This window comes from Cynocephalus volans, chromosome 1 (assembly GCF_027409185.1).
Source record: "Cynocephalus volans isolate mCynVol1 chromosome 1, mCynVol1.pri, whole genome shotgun sequence".
Taxonomy (NCBI): Eukaryota; Metazoa; Chordata; class Mammalia; order Dermoptera; family Cynocephalidae; genus Cynocephalus; species Cynocephalus volans.
Window position 1 is genome coordinate 70085490 of NC_084460.1, and position 23680 is coordinate 70109169.

Genomic DNA, 23680 nt, shown 5'->3' on the forward strand with positions numbered 1-23680 from the left:
GAACCACGAATTTCTAAAAGGAATTTCTAACACTCGTAATTACAGTAACCTTTTGATTAGTAGGATTTAGCAATATTCCCATCTTGCTGTAAAGCCAAGTGTTTAACAAAGCAATTGTTTTTTATCCATGTATAAATTCTGAGAGTCCATTAAGTCCTTAATATCTAGTAAGAAGGCACTGCATTTTGATGAATAAATGAATGAATCACATGTCTATGTTGGCTCTTGAGTAGAATAACTACATGTTGCATGTCTCTGATTCTCCATATTAAATAAAGATGCCAGGAGACTGATGACAAAGACAACCATCAATTTGAGGATACAATCATTTCCTTCCAAAAAAATTAAATATATATGTATGTATACACACACACACACACACACACACACACACACACACACACACACACACACACACACACACACACACACACACATATATTCACTTTCACTGTCTTTTGGGATGCAGAGACCATGAAGTTAAATAAGAATTGGATTTTGGAAGTGCATATTCGATGTTTACATATAACATTTTACTTATTTATTTATTTTGTGTTAGACACACATGTGGGGTTGATTTTCAATAATTGTGTCTAATGTGTGGCGGTTAGATCAGGATAGTTAGCTTATTCATCATTACGATACACAATCATTCTTTGTGTCTGTTGAGCAATTCCTCATTAGCCCCCCTTCCCTCTCCCTGACCCTCCCTTTTTCCACCTCTAGTTTTCTAAAAGTTCAATGTATTACTGTGATTGTTGTTTCTTTCTTTCTGTCTGTCTCTCCTTATTGTTCATTTGTTTATTCATGGATTCAGCTCCCAGTTATGAGTGAGAACATAAGGTGTTTCTCTTCTGTACCTGCGTTGTTTCACTTAGAATAATTTTCTCCAGGCTTATCCACATTGCTGCAAATGGTAGAATTTCATTTTTTTTTTTTATGACTGAGTAGTCTTACATTGTGTGTATATACCACAATTTCCTTATCCAGTCATCCATCGATGCACATTTAGGTTAGTTCCACGGCCCAGCTATTGTAAACAGAGCTGCAATAAACAGGGGAGTGCAGGTATCCCTTCGACCTGATGTTTTCCAATCCTCTGGATGTATCCCCAGGAGTGGGATTGCTGCATCATAAAGAAGTTCCAACTGTAGTTGTTTAAGGAACCTCTATACTGTTCTCCATAATGTCTGTACTAATTTACAGTCCCACCAACAATGCAGGAGGGTTCCTCTCCACATCCTCACCAGCACTTGTTATTCTCTGTCTTTTTTATGATAGACAACCTGATTGGGGTGAGGTGATATCTCAGAGTGGTTTTGATTTGCATTTCTCTGATGATTAGTGATGCTGAGCATTTTTTCATATGCCTGTTGGCCATTTGTATGTCTGGCTTTGAGAAATGTCTATTCAGCCCCTTTTCCCATTTTTTAATTGGATTATTTGGTTTTTTGCTATAAATTTGTCTGAGCTCTTTGTATATTGTGGATATAAATCCCTTGTCAGATGCATGTTTTGCAGATATTTTCTCCCCTTCTGTAGGACGTGTTTTAACTCTATTGATTATTTCCTTTGCTGGGTGGAAGCTTTTTAGTTTGATATAATCCCATTTATTTATATTTTCTTTTGTTACCTGTGCTTTTGGGGTGTTATTAATAAAGTCATTGCCCAGTCCTAAACCCTGGAACTTTTCCTCTATGTTTTCTTCCAGGAGTTTTAAAGCTTCAGGCCTTATATTTAAGTCTCTACTATGTTTTGAGTTGATTTTGGTATGTGGTGAGAGGTGTGGATCAAGTTTCATTCTTCTGAAAATAGATATCTTTTTTCCCCAGAACCATTTATTAAAGAGGCAGTCTTTTCCCCAATGTATGTTCTTGGTGCCTTTGTCAAAGATCAGTTGGCTGTAAATACGTGGGTTGATTTCTGAGTTCTCTATTCTGTTCCATTGGTCCACATGTCTGTTTTTATGCTAGTACCTTGCTGTTTTTGTTACTATGGATTTGTAGTATAGTTCGAAATCAGGAAGTGTAATGCCTCCAACTTTACTTTTTTTGCTCAGACTTATAAAGCAGGTTAAGATATTAAATTCATATACTTTCCTAAAATCACGCCCAGGAAATACTTAGATATATTTTTTCTATAATAGGAAATGTACTAATTTTATCCAATATCATGTGATGTTAAAGTTTGTAGACTATCACAGAGTTATTTATGTTAATCTATTTATACAGTGAATTCGTATTAAAATGTGAATTAGGTGAAGATTATTATTTGCTTACTCGATCGTTTGTTAGTTCTTTTCCAAGCAGGTGTCAATAAAGACTGCCTGGAAACAATCAGATGCATGTGAATTATCCTACTGAAACCTATTCATTTGTTTATATATTATTCATTCATTGTACTCTTTTCCCTAATAGCTATTATTTATCAGACAATAATCTTAGGTGCTGGAGTGACAAAGATGAATGAGCCCACGTCTCTGCCAAGGAAAAATGCACAGATAGGGTCAAATTAGGCTGGAAAATAGGGACAGAGATCTCAAAGAGTTTTCATTGCCAAGATAAAATTTTGGAAAGGTTATGAGGATGTAGTAAAGGATTATAATTAACTAGAGGAGTTTGAATGGGAGAAAATAATATATTTTAAAGTGATAAAGGGCTGAATGAAATCCATGAACATAAAGATAAAATAGGTTTATGAGAATATTTAGGAAGAAAAGAAAAAGGAGATAGTGAGATTAAGATCATATTTATCCATTTTGAGTTGATTTTAGTATAAGGTGAGAGGTATGGGTCTAGTTTCATTCTCCTAAATATTGATATACAGTTATCCCAGCACCATTTGCTGAAGAGACAGTCTCTTTCCCAGTGTATAGGCTTGGTGCCTTTGTCAAAGATCATATGGTTGTAGGTTTGTGGGTTGATTTCTGGGTTCTCTATTCTATTCCATTGATCAGTGTGTCTGTTTTATGCCAATACCATATTGTTTTGGTTATTATAGTTTTGTAGTATAGTTTAAAGTCAGGTAGTGTTATGCCTCCAGCTTTACTTTTTTTGCTCAGAATTGCTTTGGCCATGTATGGTCTTTTGTTCTTCCATATAAATATCTGGATAGTTTTTTCCATTTCTGAGAAAAATGTCATTGGAATTTTGATGGGGATTGCATTGAATTTGTATATTACTTTGGGTAGTATGGACATTTTCACTATGTTGGTTCTTCCAATCCAAGAGCATGGGATATCTTTCCATCTTCTTGTATCCTCTCTAATTTCTCTCAGCAGTGGTTTGTAGTTCTTATAATAGAGATTTTTCACATCCTTCGTTAATTCAATTCCTAAGTATTTTATTTTTTTGGTAGCTATTGTAAATGGGCAGGCTTTCTTGATTTCTCGTTCTGCATGTTCACTATTGGAGAAAAGAAATGCTACTGATTTTTGTGTGTTGATTTTGTATCCTGCTACTTTGCTGAAATCATTTATCAACTCCAAGAATTTTTTTGTAGAGGCTTTAGGCTGTTCGATATATAGGATCATGTCTTCTGCAAACAGGGACAGTTTGACTTCATCTTTTCCAATCTGGATGCCATTTATTTCCTTCTCTTCTCTGATTGCTCTGGCTAGTACTTCCAACACTATGTTGAATAGGAGTGGTGAGAGTGGGCATCCTTGTCTAGTTCCTGTTTTTAAAGGAAAAGCTTTCAGCTTTTCCCCATTCAAGATGATATTGGCAGTGGGTTTATCATATATGGCTTTAATTATGTTGAGATCCTTTCCATCTTTACCTAACTTATAGAGAGTCTTTGTTATGAATGACTCTTGAATTTTATCAAATGCTTTTTCAGCATCTGTAGAGATGATCATATGGTACTTGAGTTTGATTTTATTTATATGGTGTATCACATTTATTGATTGATGTTGAACCAACCTTGCATCCCTGGGATGAATCCCACTTGATCATGGTGTATAATTTTGCTTATGTGTTGCTATATTCTGTTAGCAAGTATTTTATTGAGGATTTTTGCATCTATATTCATCAAGGATATTGGCCTGTAGTTTTCTTTTTTAGTTGTATCTTTACCTCGTTTTGGTATCAGGGTGATGTTTGCTTCATAGAATGACTTTGGGAGAATTACCTCTGTTTCAATCTTTTGGAATAGTAAAGAATTAAATATATACCCTGAAACAATAAAATTTCTTAAAGAAAGCATAGGGGAAACACTTAAAGAAGTAGGACTGGACACAGACTTCATGAATACAAGCCCAAAAGCATGGGCAACCAAACAAAAAATAAACAAATGTGATTATATCAAACTAAAAAGCTTCTGCACAGCAAAAGAAACAATTAACAGAGTTAAAAGACCACCAACAGAGTAGGAGAAAATATTTGCAAAATATTCATCTGATAAAGGATTAATATCGAGAAAATACAAGGAACTGAAACAACTTTACAACAAAAAAACAAGTAACCTAATTAAAAAATGGGCAAAGGAGCTAAAAAGGCATTTATCAAAAGAAGATATACTAACGGCCAACAGACACATGAAAAATGCTCAACGTCACTCAGCATTTGGGAAATGCAAATCAAAACCACACTGAGATACCATCTCACCCCAGTTAGGATGGCTAATATCCAAAAGACTGTGAATGATAAATGCTGGCACGGTTGCGGAGAAAAAGGAACTCTCACACATTGTTGGTGGGACTGTAAAATGGTGCAGCCTCTATGGAAAATGGTATGGATGTTCCTCAAACAATTGCAGATAGATCTACCATATGACCCAGCTATCCCACTGCTGGGAATATACCCAGAGGAATGGAGACCATCAAGTCGAAGGGATACCTGTTCTCCAATGTTCATTGCAGCACTCTTTACAATAGCTAAGAGTTGGAACCAGCCCAAATGTCCATCATCAGGTGAGTGGATACAGAAAATGTTGTATATCTACACAATGGAATACTACTCTGCTGTAAAAAAGAATGAAATACTGCCATTTGCAGCAACATGCTTAGACCTAGAGAGAATTATATTAAGTGAAACATGTCAGGCACAGAAAGAGAAATACCACATGTTCTCACTTATTTGAGGGAGCTAAAAATAAATAAATAAATACACAAACAACCTGGCGGGGAGGGAAGAAGACACAACAATTACAATTCCTTGAAGTTGATATGACAAGCAAACAGAAAGGAAATTGTTCGGAGGGAGGGGGGAGAGGGATGAGGGAGGGAGATTTCGGTAGTGGGCCACAATAATCAACCACATTGTATATTGACAAAATAAAATAAAATTTAAAAACATGATTATGTTTATCTAATGAGAAGTGGTTGAAAATATGGTTACTTTTGAGTTTCCGACTTGAAAAGCTGTATCAGTAATGGTTGCATGAAAAAATTAATGATCATAGGAGACTATGATATATGTAACTATAAATTCACAGAAACTATCTCATGATGAAAGAAAAACTTTAGAAAAATGATATTTAGCAGACTTTATTTGAGCAAAGAATGATTCATGAATCAGCAGCACCTTAAACCAGTGGAGGTTCAGGGAACTCTTCCCAGCAGCCAGCCTTTGTAGACTCAATGCAGAAGCAAAGGAGAGAAATCACCCCATTGGCAACAGTTAGGTGTGCCTTACTTGGACATGGTGTGATGGATGGCCACCTGTGTTTGGTGGAAACCTGGCTGCTTGTGACTGGCTAAAACTTGGCTGTTTGTTATAGTCCTAAATTAGGTTTAAGTTTGTTTACATACTGTATTATGCTTCAGTTTGGTACTTATGGACTGAAGGTATGGAGGAAGCCTCAGGCCAAATTTAATTTAACACTTATAAGAGGAAACAATTTGCCCTAGGCATTTGGAACTTATGAGAAAATTCCAGAAAAGAAATAACTATTTAGGTGTAAGATGTTAAATTGAGGAAAAGAAAATAAGATGAGATTCTACAAAACAGATGAGCAATAAGTACAGAAACTGAAAGAACAATGACATTTAAAAAACAGCATAGCAAGAATGTAATGATTTTAATACTTCAATATAGAATTTAGTCCAGGTGGCAATCAAAGTTTAATATAAGATGCAATATTAAAAATAATTAAGATAACTTTATTTTGTTTTGTGTTCTCAATCTCTTACTACATCTTCTCTATACATTTTTCATTTTATTATTGAAACAATTACTTACACGTATTTGTGGGGATACAGATTTGAATATCAATACTTGTGTACAATATGTGATGATCAAATCAGGATAATTAGTATACTCATCTTCACAAAACATAGTCATTCTATGTGACCCTTTACCAATTTCATACTAAACCGCTTCACCCTCCCCCTTTCCCACCTCTAATACCCAAAGTTCTGTACTGTGCTTTTGAAAGTTCAGCATACAATTGTGATTGTGCATTTTCTTTTTTCTTTTCTTTTCTTTTCTTTCTTTCCTTCTTTCCTTCTTTCCTTCTTTCTTTCTTTCTTTCTTTCTTTCTTTCTTTCTTTCTTTCTTTCTTTCTTTCTTTCTTTCTTTCTTTCTTCCTTCCTTCCTTCCTTCCTTCCTTTCTTTCTTTCTTTCTTTCTTTCTTTCTTTCTTTCTTTCTTTCTTTCTCTTATTTATTTATTTATCTTTTAGCTGCCACTTTTGAGTAAGGACACATGATATTTCTATTTTACTTAACATAATTTTCTCCAAGTTCATCCATGTTGCTGTGAATAGCAGAATTTCATTATTTTTAAGGCTAAGTAGTGTTCCATTGTGTATATATAACATTTTCCTTATCCAGTTATCCATTGATAAATTTATGTTAGTTAGATAACTTGGCTGTTGTAAATAGACTTGTGATAAATATGGGAGTAGAGACATCCCTTAAACATGATGATTTCCATTATTTCAGTTATATCTCCAGTAGTGGGATTGCTGGATAATATGGAAGTTCTATCTGTAGTTGTTTAAGGAACCTCCATATTGTTCTCCATAATGACTGCACTAATTTACACCAACAGTGTAGGACAGTTTTCCTGTCTCCACACCCTCGACAGCATTTGTTATTCTCTGTTTTCTTGATAATAGCCATTCTAACTGGAATGAGATGATATCTCAATGTGGTTTTGATTTGTATTTTCCTAATGCTTAGTAATGTTGAGCATTTTTTATATATCTGTTGGCCATTTGTATGTCTTCCTTAGAGAAATATCTATTCAGCTCCTTTAATCATTTTTAATTAGGTTACCTGTTTTTTTGTTGTTGTTGTTTTGATTTTTTTTTTCTCTTGAGTTGTTTGAGTTTTTTGTGTATTCTGGACATTGACCCCTTGTTGGATGTATAGTTTGCAAGTATTTTCTTTCATACTGTATGTCGTCTTTTCATTCTGTTGATTGTTTCCATTGCTATGCAGAAGCTTTTCAGTTTGATATAATCCAATTTGTTTATTTATTGTTTTGCTGCTTGTGCTTTTGAGGTCTTACCTATAAAGCCTTTGCCCAGTCCTACATCCTGAAGTGTTTCCCCTCTGTTTTCTTCAAGGATTTTTATAGTTTCATGTCTTATATTTAAGTCTTTATTCTATTTTCAGTTGATTTGGGTATATGGTGAGAGGTATGGGTCTATTTTCATTCTTCTACATATGGACATTCAGTTTTCCCAGCACTATTTATTGAAGAGGCTGTCCTCTCCCCAATGGATGTTCTTGGTACCATTTTCAAAAATCAGTTGGCTATATGGATTGGTTTCTGGATTCTGTATTTTGTTCCATTAGTACATGTGTCTGTTTTTAATGCCAGTACATGCTGTTTTGGTTACTATAGTTTTATAGTATACTTTGAAGTCACATAGAGTAATGCCTCCAGCTTTGTTTTTTTCTCAGGATTGCTTTGGCTATTCAGGGTCTTTTATTGTTCCCTTTGAATATAACAGTTGTATTTTCTCTTTCTGTGAAAATTTTAATGGTGTTTTGATGGGGATGACATTAAATCTATAGATCACAGATTTGGGTAGTATGGACATTTTCACAATGTTTATTCCAATATTATTTCCAAAAGATTTGTAGTTCTTGTTTTAGAGATCTTTCACCTTCTTGGTGAAATCTATACCTAGGTGTTTCAGGGTTTTTTGGTTTGTTTGTTTTTGCTATTGTAAATGGGCTTATTGCCTAGATTTCTTTTTCTAGTAGTTCAGTGTTGGAGTACAAAAATGTTACTGATTTTTGTATATTGATTTTGTGTACTGCAACTTTACTGAATTCATTGATCAGGTCTGTGTCTTTAGGTTTTGCTATATATAAGATCATGTAATCTGTAAACAGGGACAATTTGACTTTCCTTTTTTAAATTTTTCAATTTCCTTTTTTCACTCGCCTGGGTGCTCTAGCCACTACTATTACCAATACTATGTTAAATAGGAGTGGTGAGAGTGGACATCCTGGTTTTGTTCCTGGTTTTAATGGAAAACGTTTCAACTTTTCCCATCTAGGATGAGATTGGCAGTGGCTTTAATTGTGCTGAGATTCTTTCCTTCTATACCTATTTTGTTGAGAGTCTTTATTATGAAGGGAAGTAGAATTTTGTCAGATGCTTTTTCTGTGTCTATTGAAGTAATCATATCATTTTTCCCCTTAATTTTGCTGATGTGGTGAATCACAGTTATTGATTTATGTATCTTGAACCATCCTCACATCCCTGGGATGTATCCTACTTGATCATGGTGTATAATTTTTTAATGTGTTGCTGTATTCTGCTTGCTAATGTTGTGTTGAGAATTTTTACATCTATTTTCACCAAGGATATTGGCCTCTAGTTTTCTTTTGTTGTTGTATCTTTGTCTGAAATTGGTATCATGGTGGTGCTGGACTCATAAAGTGAGTTTTGGAGAATGGCCTCTGATTGATTTTTTTGGAATAGTTGGAAAAGTATTGGTATTAATTCCTCTTTTAAGGTTTGGTAAAATTTAGTAGTGAAACCATCAAGTCCTGAACTTTGCTTTGTCGGGAAACTACTTTTTCTGTTTCTATCTTATTGCTGGTTTTAGTCTGTTCAGGTTTTGTGTTTCTTCTTGGTTCAGTCTTGGTGGTTTGTATGTATCCAAATATTTATCCTTTCCCTCCAGATTTTCAAATTTGTTAGAATTTAATTGTTTACAATAGTCTCTAATGATTCTTTGTACATATGTAGTATTGGTTTTAGTGTCTCCTTTTCGTTTCTGATTTTTTTGTTATTTGGGTTTTCTCTCTTTTTAGGTAGTCTAGCTAAATGGTTCTTCTATTGTGTTCAGCTTCTCAAAAAAACAACTTTTCATTTCATATATCACTTTTTCTACTCTATTTCATTTAGTTCTGCTCTGATCTTAATTATTTATTTCCTTCTACTAATTTTGGAATTGGATTTTTTTCTTTTTCTAGTTCTTTGAGGTGAAATATTTGAAGTCTTTTTATTCTATTGATGTAAGCATTGTTGCAGTAAATTTCCCTCTTAGTACTGCTTTTGCATTATCCTACAAGTTTTTGGTACAATGTGTCTTTATTTTCGTTAGCTTCAAGAAATTTCTTTTCCTGTTTAGTTTCTATTTTGACCCATACGTTCAGCAGTATGTTGTTTAATTTTCATGTATTTGTATAGTTTCTGAAGATTCACTTGTTCTTGACTTCTAGTTTTATCTGTTGTGTTCTTAAAAGATACTTGATATGATACAAATTTTTAAAAACGTTGAGAGTTGATTCGTGACCTAACATATGGTCTACCTGGAGTATGCTCCATGTGCATAGGAAGGTTTTGTTCTTTCTTGTTTATTCATGGTGTTGATTGTCATGTTTCAGATTCCAGACGCAGGACTTCCCTGAGGATTTCTTGTAGGGCTTGTTGTGTGGTGGTGAACTCCCACAGTTTTTGTTGTATGGGAAATACACTATTTCTCTCTCATATCTAAAGGATACCCTTGCTGTTTATAGTATTCTTGGCTGGAAGTTTTTTTCTTTTAATGCTTTGAATATATCAACTCATTCTCTTCCATCCTGTAAGGTGTCTTCTGTTAGCTTCATGGGGACTCCCTTATAGGTGACTTGACAATTTTCTCTTGCTCTTTTTAGGATAATCTCTTTATTTTTTACTTTTGACAGTTTGACTGTAATACATCCTTGGAGAAGTTGTTTTGGGATTTATCTGTTTGGGAATCTTTGAGCCACTTGAAACTGAAAGTCTATATTTTTCCAAGTACCTAGGAAGTTTTCCACTATGATTTCATTGAATATATTCTCAATGCCTTTTCCTTTCTGCTTTCTTTCTGGAACTCCCATGATTCAGATGTTTGTGTGCTTAAGGTTATCTGGTAGCTCTCATAGATTTTTTTACTTTTTAAATTCTTTTCTGGGGGGGTGGTGACTATTTTCACCAGAATGCTATTAGTGGTCTTCCTGGCCTGTCGGCCACCAAGGCCCTCTTCTCACCTGCCACCTCCAAGCAACATCATCTGAAGGGCACAGCTGTGGCTTTTGCCAGCTCCTGTGCCATGTGCTCATCAGCTCCATCCTGGAAGTGGCCAGGATTCAAAACAGATGGAACGGTTCTTTCTTTCTCTCATTGTGGCTTCTCCCATCTTCATGCACTCCATAGGTCTCTACTCCTCTTCCCCTGAACTCTAGTGAGCTCAGAACTTTTTTCAGATATTTTTAAGGGTTTCTTTTTGTGTGGGGTCTAGTCCATGAAAATTATTGTATTCCTTTAGTGTTGTAATATTTTCCTTCCTTCTTTCCTTCCTTCCTTCCTTCCTTCCTTCCTTCCTTCCTTCCTTCCTTCCTTCCTTCCTTCCTTCCTTCCTTCCTTCCTTCCTTCCTTCCTTCCTTCCTTCTTTCCTTCCTCCCTCCCTCCCTCCCTCCTTCCCCCCTCCCTCCTTCCCCCCCTCCCTTGCTTTCTTCCTTTTTTCTATTTCTAGTATCCCTACCTTGATGTCTGGTCATCTGGTAGAGTAGTGACTTCTATTGCTCTGGAGTTGTTTTTGTGAAAAAACACTCCCTTTAGTAGCAATGTTTTTTCTTGGTCCTTGGATATCATGCTTTAGTTCTGATTCAGGAAAGGCACAGTAGTGTAGTCTTTGTGTGGTTACTTTGGCCATGTTCAGTGTTGAAGTTGCATGTGTGTATTTCTGTGACTTAGGCACTGGCACTTAGTGGTTTCTTGCTGATGTTAGTGAAACTGTCTTTGACCACTGAGGTTGTGAGTGAGATCCTGAGCTCTCAGGAGAAACACCTGGGTGCTCTGTCTCTCATTTGCTGAGATGAGTGACCCTGGGAGGACTTTCTGCCACCTGGGCTAGTGTCCCATGACACTGATAGGTGCACTGGTGTGTACTGAAGGTCCTTAGCTTGAATGGATGACCCTGGACAGGGTTTTTCTTTTCTCTTTTCTGGAAGCAGAGGCTTCTCTTGGATCTTTGCTTCTCCTTCTTTCTTCTTTTCTCCTGTTTGAAAAAATGCAGGAATACCTGAATTTGAGTGAGGTGGTGCTGCTGGCATCCAGACTAGGTTTTGGCAGGGAGCAGGATGGATGTGAAGAGAGGGGCGGTGGCAGTGGCAGTGCTCTGGGGCCAGGCAGTGGTGATGGTGGTGGCTGTGAGGTTGTGCTTTCCTCTGCAGTTCAGGGTGTGAATTTCCAAAGGTGGAGCTGCCAAGCTGCTTCTCAGGAAGTGGACAAGGCCTCTAGGTGGGGCTGCAGTGAGGGGGCCCTTCTATGTGCTTCTTATGTGGTGGGTGGGGTTCCTAGGCATGCCTGCAACAAGGTGAGTTGACTAGCTGTTTCTGGGTTGTGGGTGGGGCTGCTATGCAGGCCTGAGGTAAGGTGACCCATCTAGCTTCTTGGAGCCACCTGGCAGACATGCAGTGAAGGTGCTGTGCAGCCACTCTGGGCTTGTTGGCCAAGCTGCTAGGTAGGGCAGTTTAGTATGAAACTTCCTGGAAGCCACTCAGGGAGAGGCAGAGGCAGTTTATCTGCACCAGCCTGAGTATGTATTTGTTATGATGGAGACCTGTGAGCTGTCCTTCTGGGCTGGGGGCTCAGGTACATGTCTCAGTCAAGTGTCAGTGCTGGTGGTTGGGGAAAGTATGGGATATGATCTGCCTGAGGATGGTCTGCCTGTCTGTTGTCTGGCTGGGGATGTGGGTTGCATCAGTTCAGCAAGACTAGGGTTGGTTTCCCAGACTGTAGAGCTAGAGTCACTGTGATCCTGGACTTCAGACTGTTGGGATCAGAGTTTATGGCCTCTCATGTGAGTGTGCTGGGTGGAGGGCAGAACCTTAAGGCTGGGAAAGCACCATGGCTACTCGCCACATGGCAGGGCGGGCTCCTGTAAGGGCTCAGGTTTCAATATGGCACCAACCCAAGCATTGGCTTGGGCGCTGAAGGTGGGGGGTGGGGAGGGTACCATTTGTGCTTGTGTTCTAGACCAGTGCAGTGTGTTTTGTAGGGTGCAGCACACATTTGGCTCCAGGCTTGTCCTGCCCAAGTGATAAGGATTGGGGTTAGTGTGAGTCCTCTTCCTACTCTTTCACTGCCAAGGAAATTCTTAATATATTGATCCTGGTGTTGGAGACATGGTAGCTGAAGCTGTGAGCCTCTCTATGCTACCATCCTGGATTTTTGTGTTCTGCAGAGATCTTACCAATCTGCTGCTGTGCTCCCACACTCTTTCACTGATGCTCCTGTCATTATTTAGCTGTCTGTTACTTTTTCTGGTCCTTTTCTGTGGGTGGAGTGCACCCTGGGCATCTCTAGTCTGCCATTTTGCTTTTATTTATCTTTCTGACATAATTGTCTTAATCAATGATGGTGTAGAAATAACATCACAAGGAATCTTGATCTTATTGTGATAAACATTGATTTTGACCTTATCTATTTATATAGATATTCTGATTTAGGGTGGATTAATAACTGGAAGAGTTTTGGCTAAAGCAAGGAAGGTTATATCAAACATGTTTATAAAATTGGGTATCACTATATTAATTTGCAAAGCACAATTTTATTAAATACATTTGATATCAGAGGCATAATTTCAGACACTAAAAATATAGCAGGGAACAAAACAAGGTTTCTACTCACTTAGAGTACACATGGCAGGGGAGAGATACAAATAACCAAGTATTTCTATCATATAATATATTGCTTATGTAACATGTTTTATCACATATATTACTTACATAAAATAACATAATAGGTCATGCGATAATAAATGCTACTGAGAAAAATAAAGCAAGGTAATAAAAAATGAAGGAAGGTAAGTTCAGTTGGGAGCATATGATGTTAAATGTAATAATCATGGATTCCTTCTTTAATGACATGCTTTACATAAGATGGTAAGTAAATACGATATGGGAGTTAGTCCAAGAAAACAAAAATTCTAGGCAGACTGTAATGTAAGTACAGAGGTAGGACTATGTTTGGAGTGGTTGTAAAATATGTAGATTTTGCTAACAATATTGGAACTGCTGAAGATGGTAAGAAAGAACATGAAATGACTAAGAAAACTTGTGGTATGTCAGAATGCTGCACAAGGACTGACCAAATTTTGGAATTTATAAATATTTTCAATTTACATAACAATAATATTTCCTCATACAACATTAAAGCTACCCAATAATTTAAGCATACTTTGTTAAAATGTGTACTTTCTTTAAATTTTTCAAATAAAATCTGTTTCTGTTGAATGGACTCCTACTTGTAATTATTCTTCCATGCTATCAAACCAAGTATCCTCATCTCAATCACTATGTCCAGTTCTGATTAAATCATTGCATGACTAGCACTAAGATGGGCTCCTTCTACTACATACCTCAATTGTGGCTCAAACATATCAGCAGCAAAACTCTTCACCATCTACCCAAGAAGCATGTGTGGTAGTTTATAGATAAGACACCAGGAGGCTGGAACTTACTCAATATATGTAATTATGTTTAGCTCAGTTTCATTTGTAAATTAGAAAAGAATCCAATGGATGAGGCATGCTTTATGACCTCTAATCAGCTGTGTAAATGTCTATTTCCAGTTCACTCTTTTTTTTTTTTATGTCATTCTTATTAGGTCAGAGAAGACAAGAAAGGTTGTAAAGAAGGCAAATAGAACTGAAAAATAAATTATCCAAGGGTAATGAAATTTTTAAGAAAAAATGTGATGGAGAAGAAGAGATATGCATAAAACCCATTTTTACAATGCCTGCTATGATCAGCCATCCCAGCCCTTCATTCCTTTCCCATATTTCCCAGCACACTCATACTGCTCCATGTTGTCCTGTTCTTCCTTGCACCTGCTTTGACAAGCAGCAGTTCATGTTGATTATGCTCACAGACTTCTGGAGCATGCAGTCCGTGTCTAGATCACATTTTTGCCCCACCCTAAATCTGTGGCCTTGAGTGAGATGCTTGACCCTTATAACTGTATTTTCTAAGAGGAGATAGGGATCATTAATCTCCATAGGTAAAGTAATGCATGCAAAGCATTTAGCATAGCACCTGACACAAAGCTAGCATTCACTGATCATTAGTGCATTCATTGAAACTCTAGATTTACACAAACACCTCCTCTGCGTTTCTCTACTTGTATGCTTTATCTTCTAACATCAAGGTTATTCATTTTAGAGCAGACTTAATACTTTATCTTAAAACTAGATTCATGGCCACAATTTCTTCAAGTTCCAGATTTTCCGTCAAAAAGAAATAATTGTCTTCACATTAAAATTTTATTTTACTTTTTAAATCTAATCCTCCTCGCCGCCCCTCCCCCCACACAAAAAAGGATGACTGACTCAGTTTGGACTTCATGGTCACTGAGATAGCAAGATGATTAAGTAATAGATAGACTCAATAGGAAAAATTAAGTTATATTTGAGAGAGAATTATTTCTGCAGAAGGAAAGAAAAGAATGCTAGCCAAATAAAATGGTAGTGTATCTGTCAGTAGTAGTAGTGGAAACAGCAGAAGTGGACTTATGAAGTACACGTATATTCTGACTTACTAGGATACAGACAGTGAGACTATTTGAGAAAATACTTCTCATTATACTTCCTCAAGTTGATTTAGAATGGACACTGTTAAATCAATTTTAGGTATAATTTGCATATAATAGAATGCATGCGTTTCTAGTGAATATTTCAATGAGTTTTGAAAAAATTATATTGTCCAGTGACCCATTATCAAAATCAAGACATAGAATATTCTATAAACTGGAAAATTCCCTGTCCCAGGCAACACCAATCTCCTTTCAGTCAATATAGATAAGATTTACTTTTTGTAGAGTTTTATACAAGTTAGATCATATATTATGTACTCTTTTCTGTTTGGCTCCTTTTACTCGGTGTAATGTTTATGATATCCATACATAACAATGCATGTATCAATAGTTAATTCTCATTCATCTCCACTGATAAATAGCATTCCATGTATCAATCTGACACAAATTGTTTACCCATTCACCTGTCAATTGATGTTTGGGTTGTTTCCAATTTTGCGTTATTATAAATAAAGCTGCTGTAATTATTGATACCCAATTTTTGTGTAAATATATGTTTTTATTTCTCTAGAGAAATTACTTGTGTTAATCCACGTCCATTGAGTGGCCAACACCACGGGGAGTTGCAAAACATGCAAGAGAATAACTGGGGGAAAATACATGTGGGGGGAAGGAAGGCTGGGCTATGAGGAGGACCTAGAATATGATGCAGGTCATAGCTCTGCAAGAGAGAGGAGAGGAATGAAAGAAGGTCTTAGCTGACCATGCACTTCTAAGATCGTTTTGACAAGGCTGACAAGAAATCTTTGAGTCAAATCACTCATAAGAGGGTTTCTGTCTCTCCTAAGAGTCCCACATGCCCCAGGAATGATCCTGCCTAAACATCTCTTTCACACTCCGACATTGGCTGGGAGCAGCCCATAGGACACATGCTGTCCATACAAAAACAGAGCTGGGGCCATTGGTTGATCACTCTCTTCACTGTAGGAAATTTGAGAGGTGATTTCCATTGCTGCTACAATACCTAGAATGGAAATGCTGAGTCAAATACTAAGTCTATGTTTATTTTTACAAAAACTGCTCAACTTCTTTACAAAGTGCCTGCACCTTGTGACATACTCAACCAGCAATATGAAATTTCTAGTTGCTCACATCTTCACAACTCTTGGTATTGCCAATATTTTTAATTGTATCCATTCTAATGGGTGTGTAAAGAAACATCATCATAGCTATTAACATTAAATTAAAATATATATATATATAAACACACATTTAAAATGTACAGTATTATGAGTTTTGACATATGTATATATTTGGGAAACAATCATTGCAATTAAAAAGTGCACATTTCCATCATCGCCCAAATTTCCTTGTGCCCTGTGTAATCCATCTCTGCTTTCACTCCCATCCTCAGGTAGCCATTGATCTATGACTATCACCAGAGTTAATTTACATTTTCTAGATTTTTACATTAATGGCATCATACAGTATATACATTTATTTCGCCTGTTTTTTTTCTCTCAGAATAATTATTTTCCTTCCTTTTGTAGTATTCGTTGAGTTGCAATGACTTTCTTATTAATTGGTTGCTTTATCATTATGGAATGTACTTTGCCAAACTATAATCTACTCCTAGTTCTGAAGCCTACTCTATCTGATATTAATATAGGCACCTAAACTTTCTCATGATTACTATTTCCATGGTATATATTTCTGCATCCTGTAGTGATTTATATAACTATTTTAAATTTAAGCAAGTTCATTTGGTCAAGTATATAGTTGTGTTTCACCTTTTAAGCCCAACTTATAATTGGAATGTTTTATTAATTATATTTTATGTCATCGATATAGTTAAGTTTAAATCTGCCATTTACTATTTATTTTCAATTGGTGACTTCTGTTCTTTATCTTTAACTTATCATAGCTCACATTCAGATAATATTGCACACCTTTATATAAAACATAAGATGCTTACAAGGGGATGCAAACATTTTCCACTCTCAGCTTTTGTGTTATTGTTGGCATACTTTTACTTCAGTGTAGTGTAGGAAACACAATATGCATTGTTATTAGTTTGCTTTAAAAATAACTTATTTTTTAAAGAAATTTTAAAATTACATAAATATGTGAATATTGACATGAATACACATATGAATATGTATGAATTCTTTATTCTTTGGGATAAATTCAAATTTTCATATGGCATAATTTTTATTTTTATTTTTTCTAAGCTACATAATTTTATTCCTAAATGACAATGCATCTTATATACTGCTTCTCAATTAATATTCAAGTGTATCTTGGCATTGTGGCATGAAAACTGAGAACACTTTGAGGTTTAGGCACAGCTGTACTGAAAACAGGTCCTTCCAGCCTTTTGATTGTATCTGAGTTATGAAATAATTACAATGATGCTTTTAGCCTGCCATGTGTATTATTTTTAATGTATTGCCATTTAAAAACTCTGAGACTGCTAGTATTTAAATAAATCTCTGCTGTTTGGGAATAATGTTTGAATGACTGATACTGTAAACATATCTGCTGATTTAGACCATATTAAGATTCTAAATGATACAGCTATTTAAAATATATTAGATTGATAAATCGGTATTTGAAAATACGTATATTTAAAAGTGCATTAAGTATAGTTTCCAGTCATATGTTACTTTCCTACTGTGTACTTATTTTAAAAAACACTAGGACAGTTAAGTATTATTTAATAATACTTGAACCGTAGGCCCAGAGAACATGACTTCTCCTCTCCTCCATTTTGATTTGGATATCCACTTAAAAACCATCATTTCTTTGCAAATTTTCCACTTAGTCTGTCAAAAATCAATGCTATAAAAGTTCTTTAAAACATTTTTCAGTTTTTTTGGAGTCTCTGAATGATTATGGCATTCTGTAAATCTGCTTTTTCCAATGTGTTTCATCTCGCAATTTGAGGAAAGGAACAGCTGTTGCCAGGTAAAACGGAGCACTTTTTTGAGATCCTTGGTATTTTTTGATGAAATCTTTGATGTGGCTTACCCTGTGAGAAATGTTGAATTTCTGGACTAAACCAGATCTGTATGTTAGTACCCAAGTTGTTTAGTGGAACAGCAGACAAACTACTTTTGTTTTCAACTTCAATAGTTTGCCTTAGAAACAATTTTTAGCATGGCACTTCCCAGTCTGTGACCCTGTCCTGTGACCCTGTCCTGAGAAGGTCTGGAAAACAGTCTTTGTAGACATACATCCCTCATTATTTGATCTCCCACTTTATCATCCACCTCCTCTTTATTAAAAAATACCCAGGAATCGGGCCGACCCCGTGGCGCACTCGGGAGAGTGCAGCGCTGGGAGCGCAGCAGTGCTACTGCCGCGGGTTCGGATCCTATATAAGGATGGCCAGTGCGCTCACTGGCTGAGCGCGGTACGCCAGTCACAAAAAGACAAAAAAAAAAAAAAAAAAAAAAAAAAATGCCCAGGAATTCTGAATCCCCTTTTTGATGGAGTTCAGAAACTGTTGAGTTGTACCATCAGTTACCTCTGAAATCGTCGTTGGCTGTGAATCCAGTTATCCATAATTTTATACTTAACATTACCTGTTTCTTCTGTTCAGAGGGGACACACATGTGGCACCAATCTTCTGAATTTTCTCAAAAAGATTATTAACAAAATATTCACAATTTGTTTGTGATCACTGCGAAGTTGATTGTCATATCCTGTTTCACAGACCTTGGTTAGAGCGTGGTGCTGGTAGCACCAAGGTCAAGGGTTTGCGTCCCTGTACAGGCCTGCATTCTTCTTTTATACTTTCAAGGTTATCTATCTCTTTCATTCTCTTTTGCCCTACTCCAGGGTGTGCCCCTGCATCTTCTCAATTCGCTCAAGGGCCGTGGGCACCATCACTGCCACTTGCCTGGACCCCCTCACACCAGGAGCACTCTTGCCACCCCCCCCACCCCCCCCCCCCGGGATTCCGCCGACTCCCTGGGTCTTTGCCTGAAGAACTTTCTTAAAATTTCTTGTAGTTAACTGGTGACAAATTAGCACTATTTTTATATATCTGAGATGTGTAAATTTCACCTTCTTTTTAAAAACATATTTTAACTGGGTATAACATTTAAGACTGATAACAGGATTTGTGTGTGTATCTGTGTGTCTCCACAACAGATGCTATTTTAACGTCATTGGTTTCTATGACTTCCGACAATAAGTTTATGATAATTCTTATATTATCTTGTATGAACATGTATGTTTATTTATTTTGGATTCATTTATCGAGTTTTTATTTACTCTGTCTTTTAGAAATTAGATAGTGATGTTTGTTTGTGTCTGTGTGTGTTTTATGTGTGTTTACTGTACTTACATTTTATTGAGATTCTTGCATCTGTAGGTTTATTGTTTAATCAAATTTGAAAAATTTGGCAAATATTTCTGCTATTTTTTTTCTGCTTCCCCACTTTGTGACTCCATTTACACATACTATAATGCTTAATATATTGCTCATGGTTGCAGGACTTTCTTTTCTTTCTTTGTTTGTTTCTTTCTTTCTCTTTCTTTCTTTCCTTCCATCCTTACTTCTCTTTATTTTTATTTTTTCTTTCTTTCTTTTTTTAATTTTTATTATTTATTTTTAGCAAATTCATTCTTAAAAATCATAAATTTCTTTATGCCCTTTACCTGACCTATCACTTCCCAAACCACTCCCTCCCTCACCCCATCTCTAGTATCCTTAGATTTTTTTTTCTCTCCTTCTGAAAGTTCTATGTATTTTTGTGGTCTTTTCTTTCTTTCCTCCCTTCCTTCCTTTCTAGAAGCCAGTTATGAGTGAGAACATCTGTTTCTTTGTCTGGCTTATCTCGCTTAACATAATTTTCTCCAGACTCATCCATGTTGCTGCACATGGTAGAATTTCATTCTTTTTTATGGCTGAGTAGTATTCCATTGTGTACATATACCACAATTTACTTATCCAGTCATCCAGCAGTGGACATTTAGGTTGGTTCCATAATTTGGCTACTGTAAATAGCACTGTGATAACCACGGGAGTGCAGGTATCCCTTCGACATGATGATTTCCATTTCTTTGGATATATATTCAGCAGTGGAATTGCTGGATCATATGGCAGTTCTACCTGCAGTTGTTTGAGGAGCCTCCATACTGCTTTCCATAATGGCCATGGTAATTTACAGTTCCACCAACACTATAGAAGAGTTCCCCTTTCCCTGCATCCTCACCAGCATTTGTTATTTTAGGTCATTGTGATAATGGCCAGTCTAACTGGGGTGAGATGATATCTCAATGTGGTTTTGATTTGCATTTCTCTGATGATTATTGATGCTGAGCACTTTTCATGTGCTTGTTGGCCATTTGTATGTCTTCCTTTGAAAAGTGTCTATTCAGTTCCTTTGCCCATGTTTTAATAGGGTTATTTGTTTTTTTAGTGTATAGTTTGAGTTCTTTGTATATTCTGGATATTAATCCCTTGTCAGATGTATAGTTGGCAAATATTTTCTCCCATTTCCTAGGATGTCTTTCCACTATGTTAATTATTTTCCTTACTGTGCAGAAACTTTTCAGTTTGATATAATCCCATTTGTTTATTTTTCTTTTGTTGTTCGTGCTTTTGGGGCCTTATTCATAAAGTCTATGCCCAGTCCTATTTCCTGGAGTGATTCCATTATGTTTTCCTTTAGTAATTTTGTGAATTCAGTTCTTATATTTAAGTCTTTCATCATTTTGAGTTGATTTTGGTATATGGTGAGAGGTACAGGTCCAATTTCATTAATCTGCTTATTTAAGTCCAATTTTCCCAGCACCATTTATTGAAGAAGCAGTCCTTAACCCAACGCATGTTCTTGCTTCCTTTCTCAAAGATCACTTGGCTATAAGTTATGCAAGTTATATGGCTTGATTCCCAAGTTTTCTATTCTGTCTCATTGATCCAAGTGTCTGGTTTTTTTTTTTTTTTTTTTTTGGTCTTCTTTTGTTAATTCCACTGTATAATGTCTTTTTTTGTTGTTGTTTTCAATTCCAAAATAGCTTTGTTTATTTATTTATTTATTTATTTATTTATTTATTTTTATTAGTTATGAATATTCATGAGATACAAAGCTGATTGTTACAACTTGGGCCCAAGATGTGAAGACCAGATTCATGCTAGCAGCACGCCGGTTACTACAAATAGCTTTTGGACCCCTTATCCTCCACCCAATTAGCTCCAACCTACGTCCCCATCCCCCTTTCCCACCCGCTCCACTTTGTAGCCTATAAAATGTTCTCTCCCTCTGCAAGTCCAGGGCACCACTGTGGTCTTTCTTTCCTTCCTTCTTTCTCTCTTAGCTTCCACATATGAGTGAGTACATGCAGTATTTATCCCTCTGTGTTTGCTTATTTCACTCAACGTAAGTCTCTCCAAGCTCGTCCATGTTGTTGCAAATGGGAGAATTCAATTCTTTTTTATGGCTGAGTAGTATTCTGAGAAAATGTGGTGTATATATACCACATTTCCTTAACCAATCATCCATCCATGGACATTTAGGTTGGTTCCATGTCTTGGCTATTGTATACAGAGTTACAATGAACATGAGAGTGCAGGTATCCCTTCAACATGATGATTTACATTCTTCCAGGTATATACCCAGAAGTGGGATTGCTGGATTGTATGGAAGATATACCTGCAGTTGTTTGAGAAAACTCCATACCATTTTCCATAGTGGTTGTGCTAATTTACAGTGCCACCAAAAGTGTAAGGATGATCCCTTCTCTCCACAACCTCATCAGCATTTATTATTCACCATCCTTTTGATTATAGCCACTCTAACTGGAGTGACATGGTATCTCAACGTAGTTTTAATCTGCATTTCCCTGATGACTAGTGATGTTGAGCATTTTTTCATGTACCTGTTGGACATTTGTATGTCTTCCTTTAAAAAATGTCTATTGAGCTCTTTTTCCCATTTTTTAATTGGGTTATGTTTTTTGTTTGTTTTTTGTTTTGTTTTGTTTTGTTTTTACTGTGTGATTGCTTGAGTTCCTTGTATATTATGGATGCATAGTTTGGAAAAATTTTTTTCCACAGGGTAGGTTGTTGTTTCACTCTGTTGATTGTTTCCTTTGCAGTGCAGAAGCTTTTTAGTTTGATATAGTCCCATTTGTTTATTTTTACTTTTGTTGCTTGTGTGTTTGGGCTCCTGATCATAAAGTCTGTGCCCAGACCTAGTTCCTGAAGTGTTTCACCTATATTTTCCATTAGTAATTTTACAGTTTCAGGTCTTATACTTAAGTCTTTAATCCATTTTGAATTGATTTTAGTGAGATGTGAGAGGTGTATATCTACTTTCATTCTTCTGCATGTGGATAAACAGTTTTCCCAGATCTGCTTGCTGAAGAGACAATCTTTTCCCCAATGTAGATTTTTGTTGCCTTTGCCCAATATCAGATGGCTGTAAGCCTGAGGGGAGATTTCTGGGTTCTCAATTCTGCTCCACTAGTCTGAATGGCTTTTTTTATAATACTACCACGCTGTTTTGGTTACAATACCTTTGTAGTATAATTTGAAGTCAGGTAGTGTCATGCTTCTGGCTTTATTTTTTTTGCTCAGGATTGCTTTGGCTATTTGGCATCTTTTGTTGTTCCAAATGAAGGTAAGATTTTTTTTTCCATTTCCATGAAGAATGTCCTTGGTATTTTGATGGGGATTGCATTGAATCTGTAAATCAGTTTGGGCAGTATAGACATTTTCACAATGTTAATTCTTCCAATCCAAGAGCATGGAATATCTTTCCATTTTTTTGTGTCTTCTTTAATTTTTCTAAGAAGTGATTTGTAGTTCTCATTGTAAAGATCACTTCCTTGGTTAAATTGATCCCCAGGTATTTTATTTTTTCCATGGCAATTGTAAACAGCCTTACTTTCTTTATTTCTCTTTCTGTTAGCTCATTATTTGAGTACATAAAAGCAACTGATTTGGGGGCATTTTTTTTGTATCCTGAAACATTATTGAAGTTATCAACCAGCTCTAGGAGTTTTTTTGATAGAGTCTTTAGGTTTTTCTATATATATAGTATCATGTCATCTGCAAATAGGGACAGTTTGACTTCATCTTTTCCAATCTGGATTCCCTTTATTTCTTTCTCTTGTCTGATTGCTCTGGCTAGTACCTCTAGTACTATGTTATATAGAAGAAATGAGATTGGGTATCTTCATCTTGTTTCTGTTCTTAAGGGAAAAGGCCTTCAGTTTTCCCCATTCAGAATGTTACTGGTGGTGGGTTTGTCATAAATGGCTTTTATTGTCTTGAGATACTTTCTTTCTATACCCAATTTGTTGAGACTCTTTATTATCAAGGGATATTGAATTTTGTCCTATGCTTTTCCAGCATCTATTGAGATAATCACATGGTCTTTGTCCTTGAGTTTATTGATGTGATATATCACATTTATTGACTTTCATGTGTTGAACCATCCTTACATCCCTGGTATGAATAGCATTTGATCATGGTGTATGATTTTTTTTAATGTGTTGCTGTATTCTGCTTGCTAACATTTTGTTGAGGATTTTTGCATCTATGTTCATCAAGTAAATTGGCATGGAATTTTCTTTTTTTTGTTGTGTTTTTATCTGGTTTTGGTATTAGTGCTATGTTTGCCTTGTAGATTGAGTTTGGGACAGTAGCTTCTGTTTCAATTTTTTGGAATAGTTTGAGGAGAACTGGTATTA

The 23680-nt window shown here is 36.1% G+C and overlaps 1 pseudogene; it reads right to left on the reverse strand.

Annotated features, from left to right (window-relative positions):
- Window positions 1-17837: 17837 nt before the first annotated feature.
- On the reverse strand, window positions 17838-18794 carry LOC134380305 (UBX domain-containing protein 2A-like; annotated as a pseudogene).
- Between the last annotated feature and the right edge of the window lie 4886 nt (window positions 18795-23680).